This window comes from Dermacentor albipictus, chromosome 5 (genome assembly GCF_038994185.2).
Source record: "Dermacentor albipictus isolate Rhodes 1998 colony chromosome 5, USDA_Dalb.pri_finalv2, whole genome shotgun sequence".
NCBI classification, from domain to species: Eukaryota; Metazoa; Arthropoda; class Arachnida; order Ixodida; family Ixodidae; genus Dermacentor; species Dermacentor albipictus.
In genome coordinates this window covers 132,605,384-132,633,010 of record NC_091825.1, presented here as the reverse complement: position 1 = coordinate 132,633,010, position 27,627 = coordinate 132,605,384, and the positions used below count along the sequence as shown (strand labels likewise).

Genomic DNA, 27,627 nt, shown 5'->3' with positions numbered 1-27,627 from the left:
ACCTACACCTGTTCTTGTAAAGACATTAGTGCGGAATGCTGCACCATGGAAGACTCAGTGGCAGCTCACTTTACAGTAATTAACATCAGCAAATATTCCGAGCCAGCGCTAAATATTTGTGATTTGCTACAGCTAGGAAGGACTCATTGTTTTGGTTCAGAATTTGCGGCTTTTGTTGCAATCGGGCTAGAGTGCGATGGGTAGGTTTAAGTGCACAGGAAGCTACTGGTTGACTAAGCGCTACTTCTACCAGCGGGTGGCTTCATTGTTTGTAAGTTCGTATCACCCAGGAATACACAAAAAAGTATATAACAGGAGGAAGAATGATGTGAGTGAGCGGCAACGCATGTTTATTTGCTTCAGCCTTTATGTATAATGCCTTCCCTTCCCCCAAGATGCACCCGTGTGTAGCAGTGGCGTATTGGCTATTGCGCTGCGCTGCTAAGCCCGAGGAAGTCGGGGTGAAATCCCGGCGGCGGCGCCGCATTTCGATGGTGGCGAAATACAAAAACACTCGCGTACTGTGCTTTCCGCGTGCGTTAGAGAAACGCAGCTCTACAATTAAACAGAGTGGCAACTCCAAAGACTGGCGCGTAAGCTGGCTTGAGGCATGGTATATCATCGAACGTAGCATCACTTTTACGCTCGGACTGTAGCGTTAAAATAAGAATTATGCTATGCAGCACCGCACCCTAAAGCACACGCACGCGCGAACACACGCGCGCACACGCACATGCACACGCACAATAAAGAACGCTTGAAGATAGACACCAAAGGGAAAGAAACCTGGCACAACGAGCTAGATCGGCGGCGAGTGGTACAGACGGCACGTTTAACCAAGTCGACCAACTCGGAGTGAGCACGCAGCAGAACAGTTTTACCTCGGCGTTTCCTCACGCTAACGAGCCATAATGGACCTAACGCTCTCCCTTTTCATTATTTGATCACGCAAAACGGCTATGCAGTTGCTTGTTGCCCCTCTTTCGATGGAGAAGCGTCGGTGCTTCAAGGGCAAAAGTGCCGGCCTCTCGCTCGCTCGCCCAAGTGCAGAATGTGCGCCTTTCATATCACCGGATCGCGTGCTTGGAGGCCGTATATGCCGACTAGCAAATACTGACCTCGCGTGTGGTCTGCGCTCCGAGAGCCTCTGCGCCCTTTCAATAGGTAATGTGCCGTGGATGGCTTGATATTTCTTCGTTTAATTTTCAGAGGCACGGTTCTGGCCAAGCCCTCCGAACGCCCTAGAATCATGAAAGAATCCCATGGACCAATAGCCCGCGGCGAGCGCTGCGAAACCGCGCTGTAACAGAAAGCAGCATTCGTAACTGGTACCTTAATCGGAGCATTACGGATATTTATGGAAGTGTAGCGGGTTAGGAATGTATGTCAGATACCTCACAGTATAGGAAGCCGGAAAGGAAGGCTATGGAATTGTAGCTCGCATCAAATGGGGAGCAATATTTGTAGCTGTTTGTGTAATCACACTGTTACACTAAGTGCGCTTAGAAAACCATCTGATACCTGTAATAGATCTGAAAACAATATAAAGAAGCGCACGATAAAAATACGCATAATTCTGTGATCTTATTTTATAAGCACAGAGATGTAAAATGTTCGGTCCGATGTCGTCAAGGGTTCATTCATTGTAAGCGCTACCAAAAAAAGGCCGCATTTAAGAGAGACACATTTTTTTGCTTTTCAACAGCCTCAAGAACACGTTCGTTTTAGCTGCTTGGGAGACAGAGAGCAAGAGAATATATATATATATATATATATATATATATATATATAGAGAGAGAGAGAGAGAGAGAGAGAGAGCAATGAGGGAGGGCAAATTTACTTTTTCTACTTATTAGGCAACATGAAGTTAACCGAAATAATAACAACAGATTTAACAGGAAAGTAAACGCTTCTGTGAGGCAGTGAAAATCACCAACACTGCTTGACGGAACAATTTATTTATTTATTTATTTATTTATTTATTTATTTATTTATTTATTCATTTATTCATTATAAAGTGGAAAGGTGGAATAGACTTGCTTGCCTTTCAGAGCTCACGAAAGCATGAAGATTGACGCTTGCCTGTTTCTAACCATCGAGCAATATTGTCCTACGTATATCAAAGGAAATATTCATAGGTAGCGTGCTCTCATTATCTCGCGGTTTGGGTAGTTCGTTAGAACTGTATGGAATAATGATGGCTTCAGTTCCTCACCGTGAGGGCCACGTGTTTCCTTTTTATCCATGTAAATCATCGCCCTCCTAATTATCGTTTTTCAAGTTTCACGCATGCATGTTTGAACAATCTGCCTCTAGCTCTACAGTCGCATGTAGCGGTGTTTTTGCGCCACGAAAATACAATACCTCTTCTGGGGAGCGGCCTTAATTTCGTAATGTAACACTCTGAACATAACGCGACACGCTGGAATTCGCTGAGAAAGCGGATGAGTGATTAAAAGAGTATACATGCGGTACGTAGGCCGAGAAGGAAGAAATGGTAGGTTGGATAAAAGCGAGATATGAATGGTATTCATATTTTACGGGAATGATGCAAGAAATTGAATAAAAAAAGCGATAACGCTGCATCCCTATCCCCCCCCCCCCCTCTTTCCTGAGCTGTGTTTAGCTTTATATTCACAATGATTCAGCGGCTTGTGGATGCTGGTCTCGCATAACGCCGTAGGGTATATATTACGTAATCCTAGCTTCACTTGTTTGCCCCGAATCCCTCGCCGCTTGTTATCCCTTACATTTCGCACCATCCCGTGACCTCTAGAAAATGGTTTAAGCGAAAAATGAAGCGCAACGCATTACAGAAAAGGGTTGAGGGGGATAGTAAGCATGTTAACGCTCCATACTTGTTCTGTCTGTACTTCGCTCTGTATCTACGTTTACGACATTTGCGTAAAATGTTGCTTCTCTCCTTCCCCCAGCCCTCTTGTATAGTATAAAGGGAGGGTGGATACTCCTATCGTCGTGGCGTTCAATCAACCAAGCACTACTGAGTTTGATAATCTCTCCGGCTATATGATAAACGCTCGCCACTCCACACTTCGAAGAATTTTCGTGACGCTTGTACTCCACAATATCTTACAGCGCCTAGATTTCTCAAGCATTCGCACGCATCTCTGATTTTCTCTTTCGCAGTTTGACAGGGAGCAGCTAATTAGCATTTGGAAGCTAGGCGATACCTCTATTTATCTTTTTTTTTGTCAGGCTTAAGCTAAGCACGACTAGTGCAACTTTGTGTAGCTCCGCGCATTGTTATTCTTAACTGGCAGTAGGCGTTAATAAACTTTCCAACTATGCACTGAGTTTACGTGTCGTGAGTTGCTTATGTGTAATGTACTTAGACGGCTAAAACAACCCGCAAACACGCATTGCTAAAGCTCTTTTGCTAAATAGAATCAAGAAAAAGAAAAGTCTTCATGCTACGCTTTTTAGGCCTTCTAGGCAACCCCAAATGAAAGTTCTGTTAATCTGATTATCTCATTTTGGACGACGGCTGGCTGTTCTGCTCAAGCGTAGAGGCAGCAGTCGCTGACAGTGCATGCTATAGCTGAGAGCCTCTTGTCACGCCAGACGTATTACTGTTCATTTATTCACGCGTACGAAAGTGCGCGCCTCAGCGCGACGATTTTCATTGCATGCGCGCAAACGTGGCAACTCTCGCACGCCTCGACAGAAAGAAACACAAAGAACACAACACAAAGAAAAATACAGTTGGCGAAAATGAAATCCCGTTTTTCTCGGATCCTTTCAGTGTCAGAGTTGTGCAAAGCCCGTGTCTACCGGCTTGCAGCAGCGCGGCTTACTCGAAATGTACGCTGATCTCTCACTCGTTTTCTTCGTTGTACGTCTCCCTTTTGTTTTTATCGTTTCCGCATTCACACCACACAAAGCGACTCGCGCGAACTCTCTGGTTTCACAGCGCACTGGTGGTTTCGAAAATCTCTGCATAGACCTCCCACTCTTTCCTCACGTTCCTACCCTCTCCCGCCGTCCCTCCTTCCTTGGCGCAGCCCGACGCGGCATATTTCATATACGGTGGCAGCAGCGACGGCGCGTAGAACTATGACTTCGGTACACGGATGTAGTGAGTCCTCTTTCGGTTGTTTTTGTTGTTGCTGTCCGCATATCATTCATACTACTGTCGCCTGCTCGTTCGCGCATTCTCAAGGGCCATATGTGTGGTTCTTTCTTTCTTTGCAGACGGCATGTTCTGCACTGGATTGCGGAAAAACTCAGTGAAACAAGGGCATTCCAAGTTCCTTCCTTCTCACTCACCGAATGCGCGAACGGGAAAGCAATGGTTGCAGTAAATTTTGCCTCTCAACTTCTCCTCTTGCTCCACTTGTGGCCCTTTTGTTCAACGTATTTTTCAACCGAAGGATTGGTTCGAAAAAAAAAAAAATATTTGCTTCTTTTATTTTTCCCCTTTCTATCGATACACACGCGCTGACACCTAGCGCGCTTCGAATGTTGCGACACCGGTTTCCACTTTCTCTAGTGTTCCCCAGAGTTCAGGCCGTTTTCCCGGGAAATGATTTGTTACCCTCGGGCCTTATGCTTATATTGAGCTTAGGCAGATTTGTCAGCGCTGCAGAGCTTCTGCAAAGACCGGTGCGCGCTAAACAATTTGTCAGATTCTTCTTTACGCTTCAGCCTGCGTGGTGCTGAATCTTGGTTTTCAGATTTATGTACGAAGAAAAATAAAGACCCGGTGACTCTGGAGAGCTTACGCTCCAAAGAACGATAAATTTGACGCAAAGCGTGGGCCAGGGGCTGTCGACTCAAGCAACACACTCCCCTGCGAATCAACTAAGTTTCCAGCTAGAGATGCTGCAGATATTGATAAGCTCCTAAACACTCTCCTCGGTGCTTTCCCGTGATAGATACGTCACAATAACTTACGGTATCGTGTGGCCACTGTACAAAAATGTGCTACTCTTTTACCGCGCTTAAAACGCGGAATAACCGTTGGCATTATGTTCTCAGCTGTCTCTTTCCAGGTACGTATTGACGCGAAGCTTCCTCCTCAGTCTAATATTGGAAACCCTTCCGCTAGTACCTTTCGCGAGAAAGCATTGTATGCGAACGCATGGTTAACAAACACGGTAAACGTGGTAAATATGACGACTCTTCAAGATCTTCATTATAGTTGAAATGGACTATACGGGAACACATCCACTCACTCAGTAAAGCGATAACACTTTACAAATGTCAAAACAGATGTGGATAAAGTCTAAGAGGAATACCTTGGTGTCATTTGATACTTACAAAAACGATAACGACACTGTGCTTGTTTCAATTTAAGTGCGAGGACGTTAGTTTTTCCTTCAGGTATACATGTATAACAGAAAACGTCGTAACGCACGTGGAAAAAAAAAGCTTGTTGACAGATTGAGCGCCACCAACGGATGAACTCTCTTCGATTCCTCTCCCTATTCATCAACTTCAGTTGCATGATTGAAGCGATACTTTCTACTAGTGATTTCCCTAATTGATCGACTCAACATGAATGAACGCAGTGATGCGAAGAAGAAAACAAGCGACAGAGCGTGAACGCGTGCGCATACTCACACGAGTGTTGACAGCGCATCTATTTAGAGGCCGTTGCACAGACCGGGGCTCGTATTTACGAAACGATTCTCACGCTAGAACTGTTCGCTTTTTATATTCGCTATCTTTATTAGCATGTTAGTGAATGATGAGCGAATCCGGCCTGCCAATCGCAAATGGCATTTGCGAAGGAAAGGATTTGTCAATTTAGCTTCATGTGCCCGGCACTCTCGGCTTCATCTGTCATGTCTGCGCAAAGCTCCAAACGCGCCCCTGCGCAATTATTACAAACAATTGGAAGGCACGGCTGATAAACCGAAGTGCCCTCGGTTGGCTAACCTGCATTGGAACGTTGGGGAAGGTGGAAAAGGGAAAGAATAGAATTGCGCGCACATGGGCACATGAACGTTTTGCGACCGCCTGTGACTACGATCAGCGCAGCCGGAAAAAAAAAAGAAGCGCCAGCAACAAGAACCAGCAAATTATAAGCCGTGCGCAGCAGGTTTCTTCCGGCTTCTCTTCATCGGCGCGTATACTGCATTCTATGCAATGCGTTAACATGGAAGGCGGAAGCGAGGGCACTCGCTTTTATGTCTTTCTTTTTTTCTTCGCACTCGCACAAAGCGCGAACACACCTATACTCGATCAACAAAAATGGCCGATAATTTCTCTCTGCCCTCTTACATAACCTAGCATGGCTTCGCGTTTCTTTTTTCCTTTTTTCTTTTTACTCGTCGTTGCGTATCGGACGGTACAACGTAGCCCTGAATGCCGGGAACGTCGCGGATGAAATTGGCTGTCGCGATTTCGAAGGCGGCGTGTGCTCGTGCGAGAGAATAGGCGCGGAAAGCGAGGCGGAGTGAGGCGGCATTTATGTGTTGCGAAGAAAAAAAAAAATCCAGAAAGGACAATACGGGAATAGGTAAAACGAAAAAAAAAATAAACGAAGATGAAAGCGGGGTGGACGAGAAAGAGAGGAGGCATTTCGCATTCGTGGCACGAGCTGTCAGCGATTGCGCGCGCGCGGTGCCGTGTTTCGTCGATTGTCCGCTTGATTCATTTCCACTCGGAGGCGAGAACGCGAATACCACAACTCCCCCCCCTCCGACACCCTTTTTCCGAGCTCTCTTACACGTTTTAATTCTCTCCGGTTTTGCTTCTTCGGCCGACAATTCCTCTCGGCACGTCTTTCATCGGCCACCAGTGCCGCGTTTCTGTTCTGTTGCGTTTGCTTGCGTCTCACATGTGTGCGCGTGCGTTCTTTTTTCTTTTTAAGTTTCCCGGCGTGGAGCTCGGGAGAATTGGCGCAGGATGCCTCAAACCTTGCCTGCGCTGTCGCCCGCCTAATCTGCATTTCATTTACGGGCGGCTAAAGGTGGCTTTCCTGGGCGCCGCGTGGAACGTGTTCGCTGCCTGGATTTTGCCCGTTTAGCGTTATAATCATCTCGCCTCTGAATGCATTCGCATTCCGCTAGCTCTTATTGCTGCACGAGAGATAAGCTTTCTCGTTTCAGAAAGTTATTCGCGTGAGATAACTCTCGTTTTTCTTTTCGCCTGCGGGTGCCGTTTTTTTCGCTCTTACGCGACACCGAGAAAGGAAGACAGAAACACGCCAACCACGCGCGAAGGCTGCAGCGATGTGGCACATTGAAGTGTGCCGTGATTTTGAAATTTCATTTGGCTTGCCCTTTTTCTCTCGATAGACTTGCGCTCACATGCTCGCTTTATCGCTTGTCGAGCACTATGTAAAACAAGCGGAAACAAGAAGAACAGCAAGCGAGGTGCACAAAACAGAGAAAGGAAGAAACGCCAGATGGCCTTTCGATGAAAAACCCTAAGTGCAGCCAAAACACTTGGGCGACGCATCAGCTCCGCCTCTAAGAGTGAAACGCCCGATATCATTCAAAGAGTCCCGACTGCTATTCACGCTTCCCGCCAACTGCAGCTTATGTAACGGTGATGTTAACCGGTAAACGCTGGCGGCAAACGCTATTCGCGAAGGTGAGCTTTCTGATAGAAAGGTGGCCTCTTGCGTTGTCCTATACTCGAGGTAGTGCCCCACAGCCGCGCCAAGAAAACTACATAATTTTCAGGTTTCTGTTACTGTTTCGTGCTTTTAATATTTACGTCCGAGAAGATTTCACATAAAAGGCGTGCGCTGTAGGTGTTTTGTTTCATGACATTTGTTTGTAGGCTGTCATTCTCAACATTCCGAGGAATAATTTTGTCAAGAATGTAAGACAAGGTGTGAGCAACTTTAGGGATAGAACGGTGTTGCAAGCAATATAACCCGCATACACCGCACGTCATATAGCAAGCATGGCATGCACATCTACCCAAATATATAAGAAAATTTTCGCTCACGGACAACTCCGCCATCGCCGACATTGACACCGTATCTTTTGCGACACGCGACCCTTACTAGTACCGCGTTAAAACGGCGCTAGAGGTACGACTTTTTATGTTCGTGGATAATGGATAGCAGCAATGAATGTTCCAAGCATTGCCGTCTCTAAGGTCCGCGGCACCCGGGGTGGTGGCTCGCCGCGACGCTTTTAATTATTTTCCAGTTCGCCGTCCCCGCTGCCCCGTCCTCGCCCTAGTAACACTATTGGTACGGCATGCCACTGGTCTGAACTGCTATATTGCACGTTGTTACTTTTTCTTTTGTGCGCCATGTGAAGCAGGATACTTGCTCAATCAAGTCGCACATATTCGCGCCCTCCCTTGCTTTTCGCTAGATGGCACGAAAACCACGCATTCCCGCCGTTCGCATCGTGTATACGCATACATGCAGTATATACGTATACAGGGACATTCTGCCGTGTAGTACATCTAATCGTAGTATTCAGGTTCGCAACAGCCCAACCTGTAATAAGGGACTGATTCGAAAAAAAAAACATTTCGTCACTGTTCGTATTTTTACTTTGGGCACGGAAGGGTACCTCAACAACAACAACAAAAAAGCAAGAAAGAGAGAAAAAGAAAGAAAAAGAAAGACTCACGAGGCGACGGGCTCGCCAAATGTCCTCCGCGCTCCGCCCGGCCTGGTAATCGGGATGTCCTCGCCGATCGCGCGATTACCGTGACACGGGCGTTTCATCGCGTGCCTTACGCCCTCGCCCCGCAGTTTGCTCTCGAAGCTCCACCGTGCTCGCGGCCAAGTTAATTATACGGCTGCAGGAGAAGCTCCGGAAAGCGCTCGAGCTTCGCGTTACGCCGGGTAAGGGGCAACGTCACGCCGTACGCATACATCTGGCAGCCGGAGGACAAAAGGCTTCGACGCTTTCCGGAGGGGAAGCGAGCTCCTTGCGTACGCCGTGGCTGCGAGGGTTTGTTTGCCCGTGTTTACGGCGCGTTGAGCAATGCGCTTCGGCTGCGCGCGTCCGGCTCAGCGACGTCATTAATCGCATTAGGACTTATCCGATGCGCGCCCGATAGCGACATTTCGGCGATGCCTGCTCGAGGCAAACGCGCTTCGTCACGCCTCGTTCGTCGAGCATTGTAGCCGTATAGTTGGTAAACTTAGTAGCGGGAACTCTGACGCTGAGAACGTTCGACTAACCATGGGAACGTTGGGTGGGTGTATGGATCTGTCTGTAATGACCGTGCTTGCGGATTCGATCGTCCTTGTGGCGTTGCGTACGACGTTTTCTTTTTCTTTTTCTAAATTTTCGAGCAGTCGTATAGTTTCGGTGATACAAGTTACACGGAAACAGTTTTACGCGATGTATTTACGAGGAACACGGAGGCATCGACCAAGATAGAAGACAGCTCGAGCTGCATGGCGGCGTTGTATTGCGTCGTCTTTTGGAGCAGTGGTCGCCCTCGTTCTCTTTCACTTCGAGGTCACAATGTGCTTTCTGAACACACACACACCCACACGCACATAAAGGCAATAGGGCTCTGCCAGCACGAATGGTAGCTGCGAATGGTGGCGCACGTAACGCAATGCTCTTATTGAAGAGGACCAATTTGCAGAGCCGCAATGATGCTTGAAGGCGAAACGACAAAATTTAGGCAAATCCACGTACCGTACCTATCATACCCGTGCTGGCTGAACCGCCGTGCTGAACCGCCGAGGATGTGACACAGGCGTTCACACCGGGAGAGAGCAGCAGCTGCAGGGAATCGAGAAGCCGTCGCGCGTCGAAGGTAAAGTGATGCGGGCGGTCCCTGCGAGAGCTCAATATTCTAAATCTCGGAGGAGTCGTGAAGCCGATTTCCTCCCTAGGCTGTTATTTCCCTGTCTGTTGTCGTCTTAAGACGGGGCGCACCATATGTAAACAGGGAGCCTTTGTCTCGCCATTGGTATAAGGCCCGTAATCGGAGCTGTATAAAGCAGTTCTTTTTTAAACAGTTTTCTAAATTTATGCGTGGTGGCGATAGTAGAGGGTCTAAGGCATACGGTGCGCCATTTCAATAAATGAAACACGAAATATGTGTTTGAAATAGGGAATTTTTTTATTTTGTTCACGCGCTGAGATTTAGAAAGTTCCGCGTGCGGGATTCTCCAACACAGGAATTACAGAGCAGACAGCAGAAAGTGAGGTTAGGTGTTTCGTTTCTGTACGATGGGGAATGATTACACTATAAATGGCGTACGCTATACACATTATTCTCGCGATTGCTCTACGATTTTGATACTCAAGGAAATCGCAGAATATTTTCACTATAATAAATTTAGAAGTAGGCGGCCTTTTATAGTGCCCTAAGCTTTCTCCACACTTGAATGTAGGGGAAGAAAGCTATAGGTAAAGACCGGAACAGAGTCCAAGAATTAACGCTGGCAAAAATTTCTTCATCCGAGTCCACCAGCACAGGCAGTTCACAAAGCGACACTTTAACAAGGGCATAACAACAAATAACCCCATTATGCTTATCCACAAATCCAAATAGAGAATTTCAAAAGTCCGTTGCGGTTCCAACATGAATGCGTTAACGAAAACACGCTCATTAATAGATGAATTAGTAACGTTGCTAATGAACTGACAAACTAAACACGTAAGATACAGACCGCAAAAAAAGTTATAATATAATTATGCGTAACCATGTGTCACATATCACGCTACATGATTACGCACACACATAATAGGGGTACGCCAGATATGATGAATATGTAAGATATATATTTCCTTTTTCTCGTTTCCTTGCCGAGTAGGAGACCTTGTCTATTTTAGTTCCGCAGCAGTCGACGTAAGTTAGCGTATCTCGCGACCTCGCGCTACCTCATCAGTTGCTCACCTACCTAACCCCCTCCCCTCCCACTCTTTTTTTTACGCTTCGGCAAAGAACAATTCCTATCGCCCCCCTTGCTCGAAAAACGAGCGCGTGGTTTAAAGTTTCCTTTCATCCGCGACCCCTCCCACCCTCCCCTCCCTTCCCCATCGCTGCTACACTCAACGCAAAGCTTTTTTCGTGGACGCAAACGTCGTCGTTGGCAGCGGCAGCAAGCCGGAAATACCTATACGGCTCCGCAATGTCAAAGCGTGCCCTTGTCTTACTTCATTTCTAGCCAAAGTCTCCACAGATTGGGCCTGTACCTGTTCCCCGGAACGCTCGCCTTCGAACCAAAGCGTTTCGTTTACTTCGTCTTTTCGTTGCGCGCTTCTATTCCCCACCGGCTTTCGCGTTTCACGTTTCGCATTGACGCAGAGGTAAACACAAAATGGTAGGGAAGGGGAAGCTATAGGGTTGCGCTGCCTCAGCTTATTTGCCGACAATCTCACGTTCCCGCGCTACCCCCCCCCCCCTTCCCCGCCCCCTGGAAGAAAGAACGACGCGAGGCAGCTGACCTGCACTCTGAAATATAAGAAAGAAAACAAAGTAAAACAACGAGGTCGTCGAATTGAACAAGCAGCAATACCCGTCGCGCGAACAAAAGAAACCGAAGACAGCGGCCGGAGCTGAGTTATGAGGTTTATCGATCGCGCCTTTCTTGTTAAAGGCAGATTACTTTCATAAGCCCCGTAAAGTCCGGAGATGAAATTGGCCCGTCGGCCGTGCTGTTTGCAGGCGAAGTTACGACGTATCTCGTTCCAGTCGTTTCGCGCGCTTTCTTTTTTGCAGCGGGGACCCGACACGGCGCCCTACGGCGGACGCCGCTCACGGGGCGCCGTGGAACAAACGTCGATGTCAGTTTTCAGCACGGAAACGTCACCCCCCCCCCCCCTCTCCCTACACGCCACCCTTCCCTTCGGGCTTCGCTAGCTTGTGTATACTTTCATGACGGCGACATTATGTGCTCAGCTCGACATCGGAGTAGTCGTTTACCGAACGGCAGCACACACAGCGCCCCCTTCACAGACTCGCAGACGGCTGGTATATAGTGAGTGGTGTTGGCACGGTACCGGATGCTTTTGACAGCTTGTTCCACGATCCGTGGGTGTCTAGACGAGTGTAGACGCTGGGATGCCCGTATATTTAAGTCAAGTACCCTTCGCGGCTTTTTCGAGTGAGCTCTTATATTGATGTCGTTCCACACAATAGACCGTGGGGTCGCAGACTTGGCCAAGATAAAAGACGGTGTCGTTGTTATCCGATAGATCGGATGGGCTTATGCTAATCTGCCTGTACAGCAGACTGCTTGCTATCTGACGTTGCTTGTTGTATTTATTTATTTTTAGAACACGAGGGATGTTGTCGCGAACGCGGCTGTGCGTGCCGTAGTAGCTGCGCCAGTATGCAAAGCGGAGAGCCAGTAATACTGGTGAGAAATGCACACTTACGTGTAAGCCTTGTGCTTGAAAAGCAACTAGTAACACCGCAGTTACCACAGGGTAGGCTTAAGAGCCCCGCACAGCACGTGTATAGGCAATATGTTGGTCAGCTAACTGATCCGGTTATCTCGCAAACCTCCTTTACAAATTTTGGAAACACGTGGCTCTAACCAGGCAGTGCGCTGTGAAATTTCCCCGATGTTTGGCACTTGTAGCTTCTAATGTACTACCAAGAAATTTTTATGCGGTTTCACTACGGTATATTCGCAGAAACGGTTCTGCGAAACCTGCATTATTGGCACCGATATCTTGTTTGGCTTTCGCGTCGCAAGCGTCAGAACATTGAACATCTCGACTTTAAAGTGGCTCGCCGTGGGGAACCGGGCACAGTACTGCTCAGTGAAAACTTAGCAGCTGGCGTGGTTATAACCACCACGTTCGCAGCTATTTTACAGCGAAGCTGTGTACTAGGAGTTCCACAGCAGTTTTCGTGCGCTGATGATGAAAGGCCAGAGTGATGGAAATTTTCAGAGTGTCACAACCACGTGGCACATCCGCCTGACGCGTTCTGTGTCGCCGTTGGCGGCGGCGCTGCAGTCGCTGACTATAGAAGGTGCATCGCAGTGAAGCGCGTCGCACGCTGGAGCACCGTGGTACTATATAGTACTATACTAGGCATCGTTAAATTCGACCATATTGTCAAATTTTGTGGTGGCGTCATTTTGAGCCAATCAGAAAGCACCAGAGCGCTGCTACGACCTCTCTGAATGGCTCGAAGTGCCGACATTGCCAATTTTGACAATATGGCGGAATTTGACAGTCTCCACAATATAGTACCCGCGGTCTGGGGCAACGTTGCACAGTCTGGACAGCGTGTCTGGTGTCTGACCAGGGGTACCATTCTGGACATAAGCGAATTCGGCCATATTGCCGAATCCGCCATCTTGTGAGCTCTGATTGGCTGAGAGGGCTGCTACAGACTCTGCGACTGGCTCGAAAAACGCTGTCATTACAGAATTTGACAACATGACGGAATTCGTCAATGTACAGAGTAGTACTCCGGTAACTAGCTCCAGACCGATCACATGTGCAGGCGGACGACGGCGTCGGTGTTAAACTATCACTACAACGGCAACTCGTTCAGAAATTTATACTTAAACTATTTTCAAATGTTTGGGCTCTTACTTTTCTGTCTTCTTGTCGGGCAGTATCTATACTTAGCGGTACCCTGTATTCGCCCGACGAAATTGCGAGGTACCGCTATTCGTTGCACAGAGCTCTTTGCTGGTACGCCTTCGCAGCAGAGCCCTCAGCAATTGGATCCCATACGCCGCTGTTCGGATGAATGTGTCGACTAACGCCTCGTTTTCGTATGGCAATCGTTCGACTACAGCATGACACATTTTTCTTTCGTAGTATTTGTTCCAGGTACCCTCGAACAGGTCCTCGCACCAAGCTATAAGTTCAGATTTCTTGACTCGCCTAACTACGTGACACGTCTTATTCACAAGCTTACTGTTTGAGGCGACATTGATTGCCTAGTCCTCGTCAACAATTCAGGGCAGTGCACTTACCGTGGTGTCAATACTGGCCGAAACATCTTAAACTGTGTACTCCCTACTTGGCGCACAGTAGTTAAAGTGTATATGGGACGTAAAACGAGTCAAAGTGCTCGCTCATGAGGTTGAGTTTGCGTAACTCATATGATTTGGCCCGCAAACGTAGCCTTTGCTGGAATCTAAGCGAAGGAATGGTGTGCGTTTCAATTCAATGGGGGCACTACGCGCAAATGATAAAATTTGACACGGCCTCCATCCCCCAAACTCAGTAGTGAGGACGCCGGGGCCATACCGTTCGGGGACCCTGACTGACGTCTCGGCGAAACCGTACACGGTCACAAACGGGACACTAGTGTCCGAAATCATTATTACCGGAAACAATGTTGAAATCAAGTGTTCGCGGTAACAAAGCGTGTACGATGTTCACCGCGTGCATCGCCTACCAGCTGCTCTCACTTTCCCCACGCTGCCCTCTCTCCTCGTGATCATGTGACACCCTTACCAGTGAAGTGCGGTGTCAGGTCACCTGTAAGCTAGGCTCACGTGCCAAAATCACTTGTGCTCGCAATGCGAATGTAGCTTTAACGTAAACTCCACACTTGTGCACTAACCTTTCTTGCAATATTATTTCGATTGATTGATTGATTGATTGATTGATTGGTGTACTTATAGATTGAAGTATAGAGTTCAACGACCCAAAGGCAACACCGAGGCTATGAGAGACGCCGCAGTGAAAATTGCTTTAATTTCCAATATTAGATGACACACTTTTGCCCACGTACATTAGCCTAAAGCGCCCATCGTTTACATTGAGGCCAGTTAAATGTAGCGTCGCTCGTTTTCCTCCCTTAACAGTGTTGCCAGTTAAGTATCGCATCGTTCGACAAGTTTCCAATTTCGTTCCACAGCAGCCGAAGAGGCCATCAGTGGAGGAGGCAGTTACTGGCGTTCTATAACAATCAACAACAATGAAGCAGAAACGTGGCCAGTCCAAATAAACGACGTTCGTCGTTAACTAGCAAGCAATCGAATTTGGCGATTCGTCGCGGTACGGTGAGGTGCCCTACCAGGAAGGCGGTCATGGCGCAACTACAGATGGGAAAGCGTTTTCCCGAAATAAATTGATTTACAGGCGAATGGCCGGCAACCAAGACCTCAAAAGCAGAGTGAAAACGTTGAGAGCGATGGGGCCGAGCTGCCTTAATTTCTTAAAATGGAGACAAACGGCGTCTCCTTACAAATGGCCTTCGCCTAGCACCATTTGTTGATCACGACATATAGCTGCTGGGTGCTGATTTTTTTAACGGTTTCTTTTATAGGTCTTTGGGAAACAGCGTCCCAATTATGGGAGAGCGGACGTTATTTTTCGAAGAATTTCAACTGCGTAAGATTTAAGGGCAGAGAGGCTTAATGAATCAAGTGGACCAGCGAGCGGACGTCGTGATGGTGAAGACAGAGAACACGAAAGAAGTAAGTAATGAACAAAAAAGCAGCCTCAAATATATGAGGGGCAAGTGAAAAGACCGAAATATTATCACGTGACTGATCAAATACAGTTTCAGCTTTGAGGTGTCGGCCGGATCACGCCGTGTTAGTCGCACTGTACCCTGAGAACGAAATATTAGTTTTGAGCACTGCAATAAGCTTGCGAAGTGCGGAATTGGCGAGGGTTTTTTTGCGAGCATGCCAGAAAAGTGTCAAGGCGTCTTGAGTGGGTCTTGCTTATAGAGCTTGCGCATCTAAAGACTTGAATTAATGTTTAATTGAACGGCACTTCATAGGGCTTGAGTTTCCTATCTTCTTCTCATCTTCTAACCTTTTCATTCTCTCCTCCCGAAAGAGTAGGCAGGCATTGTGTCCCTGTCGGTGGCAGTTGTCAGCATGCTCCCTCCCTATTTCCATTGTGCGTTTGTATGTTTCCATACCGAATAATAATAGTAATAATAAAGATAATAGCAAGGCTTGAAATCTGCCAGTCAGGTCTCCGAGCAGCTCTTCGACGAAACGAGACTTCCTTGTTCTTATTATTCAAGCATGATTGTCTAAGGAACGCTTCATTTGTTGAACAACTCCGAAACGTACCATTTTCCTTTCAGAGATTTCAGGTACAGGGTATACGGGAAGACACAAACATGGCCAAGATTCGACCAAGTTTAGTGCGTAATATTCTCCCTGAATCGGTCGATAACATTTTTTTTCCGCACCTAACGGCGTTCGTTTCGCCGATCTTTCTGTAACCTCGGCAGTTCTTGCCAAGAGGAGAGCCAGCCGTATACTTGGACTCTTGAACGGGGATGTTTAGCGCACTTTTTTTTTATTTCTTCTTGAGACGAACTGAAAACGCTCAGCCGAAGGCAAGAACGAAGCAAAAACAGAACCATACATAATAAGTAAGAAATTGGTATAGTGAAAGAGAGGGCCATGCAGAAAACAACATATCTAGAGTGCTAAGGCAAACACGCCGAAAATCTAGAGGATGGATGAGTTGGAAGGAGGGTTTATTTTGGATGGAATTAATGGCCTTTCCCGAGAAGCACTAGCGCTATCGGGCCCGGCGAGCTGTGACTGCTCGCCGGTGGGTACATCTTTCCCTTTGCGTGCAGCGACTGTACAGCGCATCCCCGCCCCCGCACTGCCAATTTTCTGTTTCTGTTTTTCACCCGCCTCTCGCCCTCTGCTTTGACGCGGCTCAGCCGTTCAAACGTTCCGTTCCCAACCAACACCCTATAATCCTCCTCTTCTCCCGAAATTGCCCGCATTTGCTGCATCCTGGGCCCTTGGAAAATGTCGAAATATGGACATGCATGACGGGCGGTGCGTTCGTCTATTTTTCATCTGTCGCGTGCCTGCGTATCGAGATCGTTGGCCCGAACTCCTCGGAGTTGCGCGATAAAGACAAACAGGGAAAGAGAGAGAAAGAGAGAGAGAAACTCATCATGCGCTTTGAAATTTGCTACGGTGCCAGTGACCATGAAAAACGGAATCTGCAGAACGAGGATGTGAGGCGGTACTTGGCATGTAATCCTAAAAAAGTAAGTCAGTAGTTTTTCGGAAGCGTGTTCAAATTCGCCAAGTTAAGCTGTGCTATAGACGGAAGGCATCTGTAGCTCGAATAAGCCACGCAAAGGTGGGACGCTGTTTTCTTCTGTTATACAAAGGCTGCTGAGAAGGGATTGAAACCTAGGGTATTTTGTATACTACATTTTTCAATACTGTACAGTAAAAAAATAAATAAATTATACCAACATAACTAGGCTCGTAAAAGAACGATAATTCAACTAACACAGATAACAACAACGCAACCAAGTGAGAAAACAATGATGTGCCGCTTACGCCTGGGCGTTGCATTCACCAATGCGAATACATGTTCGACGGGCTCATAGCACCGAGTGCAATGCGTGCCGTGTCAAGGAAACCATAGAACATCTACTGTGCTACTGCCCAGCTTTTGAAAATGAAAGACATAACCTCTGCACAGCTTTAAGTCAGTTGGATAGAAAAGCGTTGACCTTGAACAAGGTTCTGTTATCATGGCCTCGCATATCGCGGCTATAAAAGGTCACAAAAGGGCTGCTGCGATTTTTTGAAAGCTACCGGATTGAGTGACCCTCCGTGATCCGGACTGAGTGACGGACAGTGACATAGAGAAGGAAACTGATACTACGTCGGCAATATCCACAGCGGACTTTCTCTTCTTCTCTTAATCCTTCCCTCCCCTTTTCCCTTCCAACTATGCAGGGTAGCCAACCGGGCTACGTCCTGGTTAACCTTTCTGCCCTTCGGTTATCATTTTCTCTTTTTCTGTCTCTCTTTTATAGGTTATATTTAGCACCTCATGTTTATCACTTACTACAGATCCGTAACAACGAACGTGAGGGGAAAGACGATGGCAAATTCTATTTAAAGGACGCAGCCTATAACGTGGTGCTAAGTGAGCTGGCAGGTCACGGTATATGACATACAATTGGTCGCTTTTTCAGCATCCAGGAGTTGATAATTTGCTTCTTCAGGGCTCAAACATGACGACGAAACGCTGATCCACCGCAATGCACAGTGCAAGTTACGAACAATGCGCTACAGTCTGCCGATATGTATGTATGTACCAACTAGTGCGATCCATCTTTTTATACACAGAAATCACTATATAGAAATAATTAATTAAGATTTGTGGTGATGAAGAAGTGATGGCCATTCGGGGATGACCATTCTCTTCAGGTGCCAATTAATTCCGTCCGTTAAAATGTATCGGGACCATAATTATCACCTATGCAAAACCACGAAGAGCGCACAGATTCAGAGCGAATAATAATTTTCAGTTCTTCGGGGACTTTTGTCAAGTTCACAGAGTGTGGACTCCTAGCGACAACCGTCTTCAGGAGCGCAAGATATGGGAACATCAACTCTCTCATGCTTAGCATACTTGGTACACACCCGCCCAACTACTTGATAAAAAAACGCATATATATATATATATATATATATATATATATATATATATATATATATATATATATATATATATATATATATATATATATATATATATATATATTGTTACAAGCACGGGGAAAAGGGGTTTATTCAGGCGTGCGAGAGCAGGAACGGCAGGCTACGAACAACAGGAATGGCCGCTGCCCAGTCTTCGTTCTCCTCTACCTCTCTCTTCTTGATCCCCGCGTCCCTTTGGCGCGCTTGGACGTAACATACCTCCCCTCGCAGACAAAGCCCCCTGGGCGAGTCAACTAGCTTGTCGTGGCGTGCATGATTTCAACCGTGCGACATGCGCGACTTGTGTCCTAGCAGAACGTCTACCAGTGTTCGTGAGGCGCGCGAGAGTATAGTTCACTTCGCTGACTTTGTCGATGACAACATACGGTCCATCGTAGTTTGCCAGCAGCTTTTGACACAAACCGCGCTTCCTTGTGGGAGTCCAAAGCCAAACGAGATCACCAGGGTTATATGTAACTGGCCGATGTCGTGCGTCGTAGCGGGCTTTGGAGTTTTCTTGTGATGCTAAAGTCCGAAGACGCGCAAGTCTCCGAGCCTCTTCAGCGAGGCACAGCGTATCGGCGACCGTAGGATTGTCGTGGTGGTAAAAAGGGAGGACAGTGTCGAGCGTATACCGGGGCGGCCGAGCATATAGAAGGAAGAAGGGGCTGTAGCCGGTTGTCTCGTGCTTGGCGGTGTTGTATGCGTAAGTAATAAACGGTAGAACTTCATCCCAATTCTTGTGATCGGACGCAACATACATGGAAAGCATATTTGTGATCGTTCGATTGGTGCGCTCAGTGAGGCCGTTCGTTTGCGGATGATATGGCGTCGAGTGCCTGAGGTGCGAGTTACACAGACGCACAAGCTCTTCCACGATATCCGCCGTGAATTGACGTCCCCGGTCGCTTATGATAACACCAGGTGGTCCATGTCGTAGAACAATAGCGTGAAGTAAGAAAAGTGACACTTCGGTGGCAGTTGCTGATGGTATAGCCGCCGTCTCGCAATAGCGTGTGAAATAGTCGGCGCAGACAATTATCCAGCGGTTCCCCTTAGATGACTTTGGAAAAGGGCCTAACAGATCAATTCCAACTTGCCAAAAGGGTGAGCTGGAAGGCGGCACAGGTTGAAGGAGACCAGATGGGGCAGTGGTTGGGCGTTTCCGACGTTGGCACTGTATGCAGCTGGCGACATAAAACTCAACTGAATGTCGCATCCGGGGCCAGTAAAAGCGTTCTTGAATGCGATAAAGTGTGCGCACAGTGCCTAAGTGCCCGGAGGTAGGGTCATCGTGCATAGCCTGAAGGATTGCTGGCCGGAGACGCTCCGGCACCACTAGAAGGAAGCGTGCACCCGTGCTTGAGTAGTTCCTTTTGTACAGGAGCCCGTCACGTACACAGTAGCTGCTTGTTGCACTTGAATGGGCAGAAGTAAAGAGTGGCTCCAATTTAGTGTCTGTCCGTTGTTCTGTTTTGAACGCATCGACATCTGGAAAAGCGGGTGTCACAGAAGCGACGAGATGATCAAAATCGTCTGCGTCGCAGTCCGTCGTGGCAAGCGGCATACGGGAAAGGCAGTCTGCGTCAGCGTGTTTTCGGCCACTCTTGTAGGAAACAGTGAAGTTATATTCCTGCAACCTCAAAGCCCAGCGCGCAAGGCGACCACAAGGGTCGCGAAGGTTCACGAGCCAGCACAGGGAATGGTGGTCTGTGACGACTTGGAATGGGCGTCCGTACAAGTACGAGCGAAATCGCTGAACCGCAAAGATTACAGCGAGGCATTCTTGCTCTGTCACCGTGTAATTCCGTTCAGGTTTGCTTAATGAGCGGCTTGCATAAGCAATCACGTGCTGACGGTCGTCATAGCGTTGGACCAATACGGCACCCAGACCAACGCCACTAGCATCTGTGTGGATTTCTGTCGGCGCAGTAGGATTGAAGTGGCGAAGAATAGGTCGAGAGGTTAACAGGAACTTCAGCTGACGAAATGCAGAATCGCACTCGGGTGTCCACTCAAACCGTGCGTCTTTATGTAGCAGATTTGTCAGAGGATAAGCGATGTCAGCAAAACCAGGAATAAATCGGCGAAAGTAAGAGCAAAGACCCAGAAAACTACGAAGTTGCTTCACTGACTGCGGTGCACTGAATGCTTCGACAGCTGCCGTCTTGAGGGGATCAGGCCGGATACCGTCTTTGTCAACAAGATGACCCAGCACAAGGGTTTGACGGTCACCAAATTTACATTTCTTGGAGTTCAGAACCAGGCCGGCGTTTTTGATGCAGTCGAGGACAATATCCAGGCGCGTATTGTGCTCATTGAATGTGCGCCCGAATATAACAACGTCGTCAAGATAGCACATACAGATGTTCCATTTTAACCCTCGCAGAATGGTGTCCATGAACCTTTCAAAGGTTGCTGGAGCGTTGCACAACCCAAATGGCATCACATTGAATTCGAATAATCCATCCGGGGTTATGAAGGCTGTTTTCTCTCTGTCTTTCGGGTGTATCGGGATTTGCCAATATCCTGAGCGCAGGTCCACGGAAGAAAAATAAGAGGCCGAATGAAGGCAATCAATTGCATCATCAATCCGGGGCAGCGGGTAGACATCTTTCTTAGTTACGGCGTTCAATCTTCGATAATCGACGCAAAATCTCCAGTTACCGTCTTTCTTTCTGACGAGTATGACCGGAGCTGCCCAAGGACTCGAGGACTCTTGTATTATCCCATTTTTCATCATGTCACTCACTTGTTCCCCGATTATCTTGCGCTCGTTAGGCGACACGCGATAAGGCTTTTGCCTGATCGGGCGCGCAGATCCCGTATCGATAGTATGGCGCGTTCGTGACTCGGGAATCGAGAACGCTTTGTCCGGCTGCGCAAAGTCAAACACTGACAGATGCTTAGAAAGCGTATCCACCAAGGTATGGCGCTCCCTTGTGCTGAGCGACTTGTTTATCATAGACAGAAGCTTTTTGTCTGAGACTTGACGAAGGTCAGCAGGTTCACACGGCGAGTCTGTTAGTACGGCTACGGACGAAGATGTGTATTCTGTAAAGTAGGCGAGTTTCAAGCCGTCTGGAAGCAGGACGGGTTCTGCCGAGCAGTTGGCCGTCCACAAGCCAGCACGCCCGTTGCCGATGGATACCACACAATGAGGGACAAAAACGTTCTTCTTCACACAATTTAGATGCATTGGCTCTACGGAGGCATCGAAACTGTGTGGAACTTCACCGCGACATACAACCGGCACGCACACCGAGGTGGACGCAGGCACAACAGTATCTGCAGACACACAAAGTTCACCTCGACTGCAAGTCTCCTCTAAGAGCCCGGACGAAACATGGCCATCGATGCAAACTTCCCCCGTGCGACAATCAACGGTCGCACCACACTGCCGCAAAAAGTCGATGCCCAAAATCACTTCGTGCGTCGATCGGGGAATAACTACAAACTCCGTCGCGAAAACTCCACCAGCCAGGGACACTTCAGCAGTGCACACACAAACAGGGCGCAACGACTCGCCGCTCACTCCACAACACGTTGCAGCCTGGTCCCACGGAAATACGACTTTGCGCCCCAACCGCCCTTTAAAACCGAGACCCATTACGGATACAGTTGCCCCGGTATCCACTAAAGCCATTGTAGGAACACCATCAACAAGTACATGCACTTTGTTCTTAATCATAGCAACTGCAGGGGGCATTTCTGTCGATAGCACGTGTCGAGCGACCTCACCCCCATCGGCCGCGCTAGCTAGTTTTCCGGTTGTGAAGGCGAGGCTGAGCGGCGCACTGGCGATGGAGATTGACGTAAACGCGGTGCACGAGAAGTTGGCGGTGGCGTCAAACTCCTGTCAGATGCCGGCGAGCGGCACCGGAAGCTTCTCTGCCAGTAATCGTTGCCAGGAGGGACGCTAGCTGACCAAGAGGTGCATGGCTGTTGAGTTGTCCTCGTAGGTGGTGTGGTCCTTGTTGAAGACCCCGATCGACGATTCCACGTAGTTGGGCGACGAGTGCAAAATCTCGCTATGTGGCCCGCGACACCGCATTGGAAACATACTGGCAGATGCCGCAAATTTCGATGTTCTTGCACGTAGTCACGCATGTTGCTGTCGACTGCATAGCCAGCAGGTGGGTCCCATTCATCATGGCTAGGCATCGGCCGCCCGGAGGCATGCGTGCGGCGAGGGCGTTGGTCGTAGTCATGATCTCGATAGCTTAGGGTCCCTCTCGTTTGTGGGGTAGACCTATACTCGACGGTCGCTGAGTGAACCGTGGGTTGCCATGCGGTCGAAACGGCCGTGTTTCGCATCTCGTGTGGTAAGTACGCACCAGCGATGCCGGGTGTGCAACGGTACATCTCTTCCCGATGGAGCAACTCTTCGCGAACAATCTGCCGTATTGTTGATGGAAGGTCAACACACGAACTCGGGTCTACACTTGCCACCGTCGTGACATTAGCCAGGCGACCAAACTTCGGTATTATCCGTCGCATCTTCAGCGTCTCAAAGGTCCTGCAGTGGCGAATGACGTCAGACACGGAATCCAAGCTTTCTTTGCCGATCAAAAAATTGTAGACGTCTTCGGCTATCCCTTTCAACAAATGTCCAACTTTGTCCTCTTCAGACATCTGAAAGTTCACTATTTTGCACAGTTTCAGCACTTCTTCTATATAAGTCGTACAGGTCTCGCCGGGAATCTGAGCTCTTTGCGAAAGCGTCTGTTCGGCGCGTTTCTTTTTTGCGCTAGAGTCTCCAAAACACGCTCTGAGCTCCTCTACGAAAAGCTCCCATGAAGTGAGCGTGTCTTCGTGATTCTCATACCAGACGAGTGCTGTGTCGGTAAGGGAAAACACAACATTTGACAACTGCGCGGTCGAGTTCCAACCATTAGATCGGCTCACCCTTCGGTAGTTCGTGAGCCACTCGTCGACATCTTCTCCGGCTTTTCCTCCGAAAGTGAGTGGCACCCGGTAGTATTGCCACGGAACGCCAGGTGCTGGCCTTGAAGCCGCGTCAGAACCTTCGGGGATCTGGCAGGCGTATTCAGTCATGTCAGGTGATGGTGGCGGAAGTCCGGCAAGTCGACGGCTTCGGCGAAGTTGTAGCAGCGTAGGCTCCGTGGTTACGAGGTGTACCCCGCACCGTCCACCAATTTGTTACAAGCACGGGGAAAAGGGGTTTATTCAGGCGTGCGAGAGCAGGAACGGCAGGCTACGAACAACAGGAATGGCCGCTGCCCAGTCTTCGTTCTCCTCTACCTCTCTCTTCTTGATCCCCGCGTCCCTTTGGCGCGCTTGGACGTAACAATATATATATATATATATATATATATATATATATATATATATATGCGTGCCCAATTGTTCACACCACGGCGCCCGAAGAGATTTACTCCGTGTTATAGAATGGTCCTCCACTCCACGTCGACTCTAGAAAGTAAATGGCCGCGCCGCCTGTCAACAAAAGTGGCCATTGCGCTTTATTGGCCGTCCATGGCAATTCTTGAGAACCGTAGGGTCGTCTGCAGTTGAGAGGAACAGCTTGAGAGGGAACAGTGCAGGAACAATTTCGAGTCGAGGATTGTTGGAGAATACGGAGCGGGGGGGGGGGGGGGAGGAGGGGATAGCTACGCGATGTATGAACAGCATGGGAAGCGTACCCGAGACAACACTTTCTCCTCGTGGGGGTCAGCACTGCTAGGGAGTTATTGCTTTTGCTTCTTGTTACACAGTGTTACACAGTGTTATACAGTGATGTCCGTATAATAGTTGTGTTGAGTGCAGATGCCTGAATCAGCCGGGCTATGCAAAGTTAAACGCAAAATTTTACGATCCGCGGGGTCTGAAAAAAATGGCTGTGGCTTAGGTAAGGTTAAGCCCAGGATGCGAAGCATACTAGCCTTTATTTTAGTTGTTGAACCACTGTTTAGCCTGGTGAACTGCTGTTGCTTGGCTATATTTGGTTCGGCTAGACGAAGAAACAACTCATGCATTACTTCTTCGCCTTCAAGAGTGGAACGCGACAGCGTTCCCGTCGACCCGCCAAGGGGTGTAAGACAATGGGCTACAGGGCAGCGACTACGCGCCCCGCATTGGACGCGGTGAGCGTCGAGCAAAGCAGCGTTCGGCGCGGCAACGAAATGTGCGCCTGAGCAAGAGACGCACGCCTTAGAAACAGCGCGTTTCTAAGGCAACACCGCATTCACTAGAGGCGCTTTTGTACCGCTTTGAAGCGTTGTACTCGTGGCTCAGTGGTAGCGTCTCCGTCCCACACTCCGGAGACCCTGGTTCGATTCCCACCCAGCCCGTCTTGCAAGAGTTGAGCCAAAGCCACTTCTCCTCTGTCGTGACGTCACGGTGTCACGTGATTTCATGGTCACCGCCGCGCCTGAGGAGCTGGGTTGAGCCCTCGTAATATGCTTCGCATAAAAAAAAGAAAAGTGGCATATCTGCAATCTGCACAGCCTCACGACGCAGCCCGGTAATCGCATATGCAGCCTCTGCAAGTATATGCGAACAACATCGTGATGTATGGTTTTACTGGCTGTTGTTATACGCTGCTCGGAAATGGAATGTTTTTTGAGATTCCGCGGTGCCTAAATGCTTTGGTTTGACCGCATGTTTTCGTTATGCAACCGTTTTTTTCATCGATGACCCCAATACGTGAGCTGCACAAGAAGGCTGGAAGGAAACTGTGCGAACATTTCAATTGCAACGTTATAATAGTAACACATCGAACAGATTGAAGATCGTGACACACGTGCAGTAAGTACGAGTCTTTAATATTTCTTTCAACCGAGCAAAACATGCAGCACGATGGAAGTGCGATGGAAGTGCGATCGGAAATCTCAGAGTCTGAGAAAACTTTCCGCGAATCAGTAAGCGTGGGACGCCGTTTTCCATCTCGACGAATCTAAATAAAGCAGCTTGGAATCAAAAAGAGAATTTTACCTGATTCATTATGACTAAAAGGGCCGCCAAATACGCGTCCTCAGGTACCTAAATGATTGATGGTGGGTTTCCGTGTTATCTCGATAATTTAAGGCAGGTGGAGCCTTCAGTTTGGGGGGTGGGGGGGGGGGCAGATTATGTGCACTTGACTGGGGGGGGGGGGAGGTGTAGGTGGTCGGCGGTTCTAGGCAGGCGGCATCAAGGTACACGGAAATTTCAAAGCTGGGGAAGGGGGGGGGGATGGACACGTGCCTGGTTTGCCTCCCCCTCTTGGCTACACTCTGGTACCTTCCGCAGGTTAGGTTAAACACGGTTTGCTGTGACTGAAACGAGTGAGCAAAAATGCAATAAGTGATGAATTATGTTTGGAAAAAAGGAAAAAAAATTGCCAGAAAATGTTATTTAACGTGAACAGGCAGAAAAATAAAGTTGAGAGATAGTAAAGTTTCCTTCTTTTTTTTTCACAGTACGTGTATTCCGATAAGGGTGGTGCGATCTCATGAATTATGCACTTCTAGATTTATGCACCGCGAACGTGCTCCTTTCCCGAAAATAGATTAACGTAATGAGTGTGGAGCGCAGCCGAACTACGACGTGACATATTTATGATTGTGCAATAGTATATATTAGGAAACTTTTTTTGAAGGAACTAACAGGAATGAATCAGGATTCAGCAACATTATTTGTCTAATGCGTTTAGTTCATATCAACTCCCGCGTCCTGGAACACATAAAAAATTATGTTCAATTCATCTTGGCAAGTTATTGCTTGTAACGCGCCCCCTTAGCTAATGCATTTGAGAGCTACAGACAACGTCATGGCACGGAGCGGCCGTAGTCATGGATTTCCATCGCACGCCTACGTCGGCCGGCAACATTGAGTGCCTCGAAGGTTAGCCGGTTGAACACGTTCGTGCGACTCGAGTTGGCCTACGTATCGCAGCCAGTGGGTCACCCTTGCTTAGTAAAGTATTCATTATTCGTAAAGAGCTAGTATACTAACAATGGCCTGCTGCTGCAATGGTATCTTTGCAGTTTGCACGTGCACATAGATTGTTTGAATATGCAGGCAATGAAGCTTTTCTCCACAAGATGCGTTATTACAGACAAACTAGATATGGAGAACGCGCGAAGTGGCAGATGAGCACGCATCCTCCGTGCCCTAATGATAATTGTAAGATAACGTGTCGGAAAGAGAGAAAGACAGAGAACATGTTAAGGGAAATGCAGGGAGGTTAACTAGGCTGAGCCCGGTTTGCTACCCTGCGCTAGGAAAGACAGAAAGGAGAGTGAAGGGTGATAACGAGAAAGTAACTTCACGCCTTGCACGGACACCGACACAATAAAGCGTTCATCGTTTCGTCCCTGACAAATGGGCAACAGTCTGGTGAATCTCTAGAAACGCGGCAGTGCTCCTGTGGCTTTGCGCATCGCAGATGCACGAGGCCACGTAATTTTGCTTGTCATGCAATGAAACGCGAAAAGCATCTAGGCTGCCACCCCTGGCGTATATGATCGGAGACTGATTTGTTGATTTCACTACGATATGCTGTCTTTGCCGATTTATATTAAGCGTAGTAAGTAAAAAATGGAATCGCGAAAGTAATACTGAAGCTGAAAGCGATATATATATATATATATATATATATATATATATATATATATATATATATATATATATATATATATATATATATATATATATATATATATATATATATATATATATATATATATATATATATATATATATATATATATATATATATATATATATATATATATATACATATATGTATATATATATATATATATGTTCTGAACATGTGAGAGATCAAGACAGAGAGTCACGGGGTGGGAAAAGCAAGGAGGTTAACTGGAAAAGATTCTTGACTATAACACTACCAGCATTTGGAAATGCTTCTTGGCGTGGTGATAAAAGCTGAAAGTATTTCTTTTTTTTTGTGCAGTTCTTTGTGCTTTTTTGCGTGTATTGCGCGTAATCAAGGCTGTAGCTCTCCATGAATACGTCATTATAAGAGATTTCTAGCACTGTATCATAAGAACGAAAAATATAATCAAGATATTTTCGAACGTGAGCTCCCGTGAAATGACAAGGGCTCAGAAGCTAGACTTCAGCCGAGGACGGTCCTTAGGAGCCGACTGCATAGAGGCACGACGGAAAGCACGGCATCAGGTGGGCGTCCGCCAAACCTTTCCGACTCTCCCAGTAAAGTCGGTTTTCCGATGTGAATTCGACTGCTTATGCATGTGCATACTCGCGAGACACGCTCCTTATGCGCGTCGGCTTGGCGCGGCTCAGACAGAGGCGGCCGTGTTGTT

At 47.9% G+C, this 27,627-nt stretch overlaps 1 protein-coding gene across 3 annotated transcripts in view; it reads left to right on the top strand.

Annotated features, from left to right (window-relative positions):
- LOC139060093 (glutamate receptor ionotropic, kainate 2) overlaps window positions 1-27,627 on the top strand; it is a 636,178-nt gene that overhangs the window by 185,010 nt on the left and 423,541 nt on the right. The gene's annotated exons all lie outside the window — the stretch shown is intronic.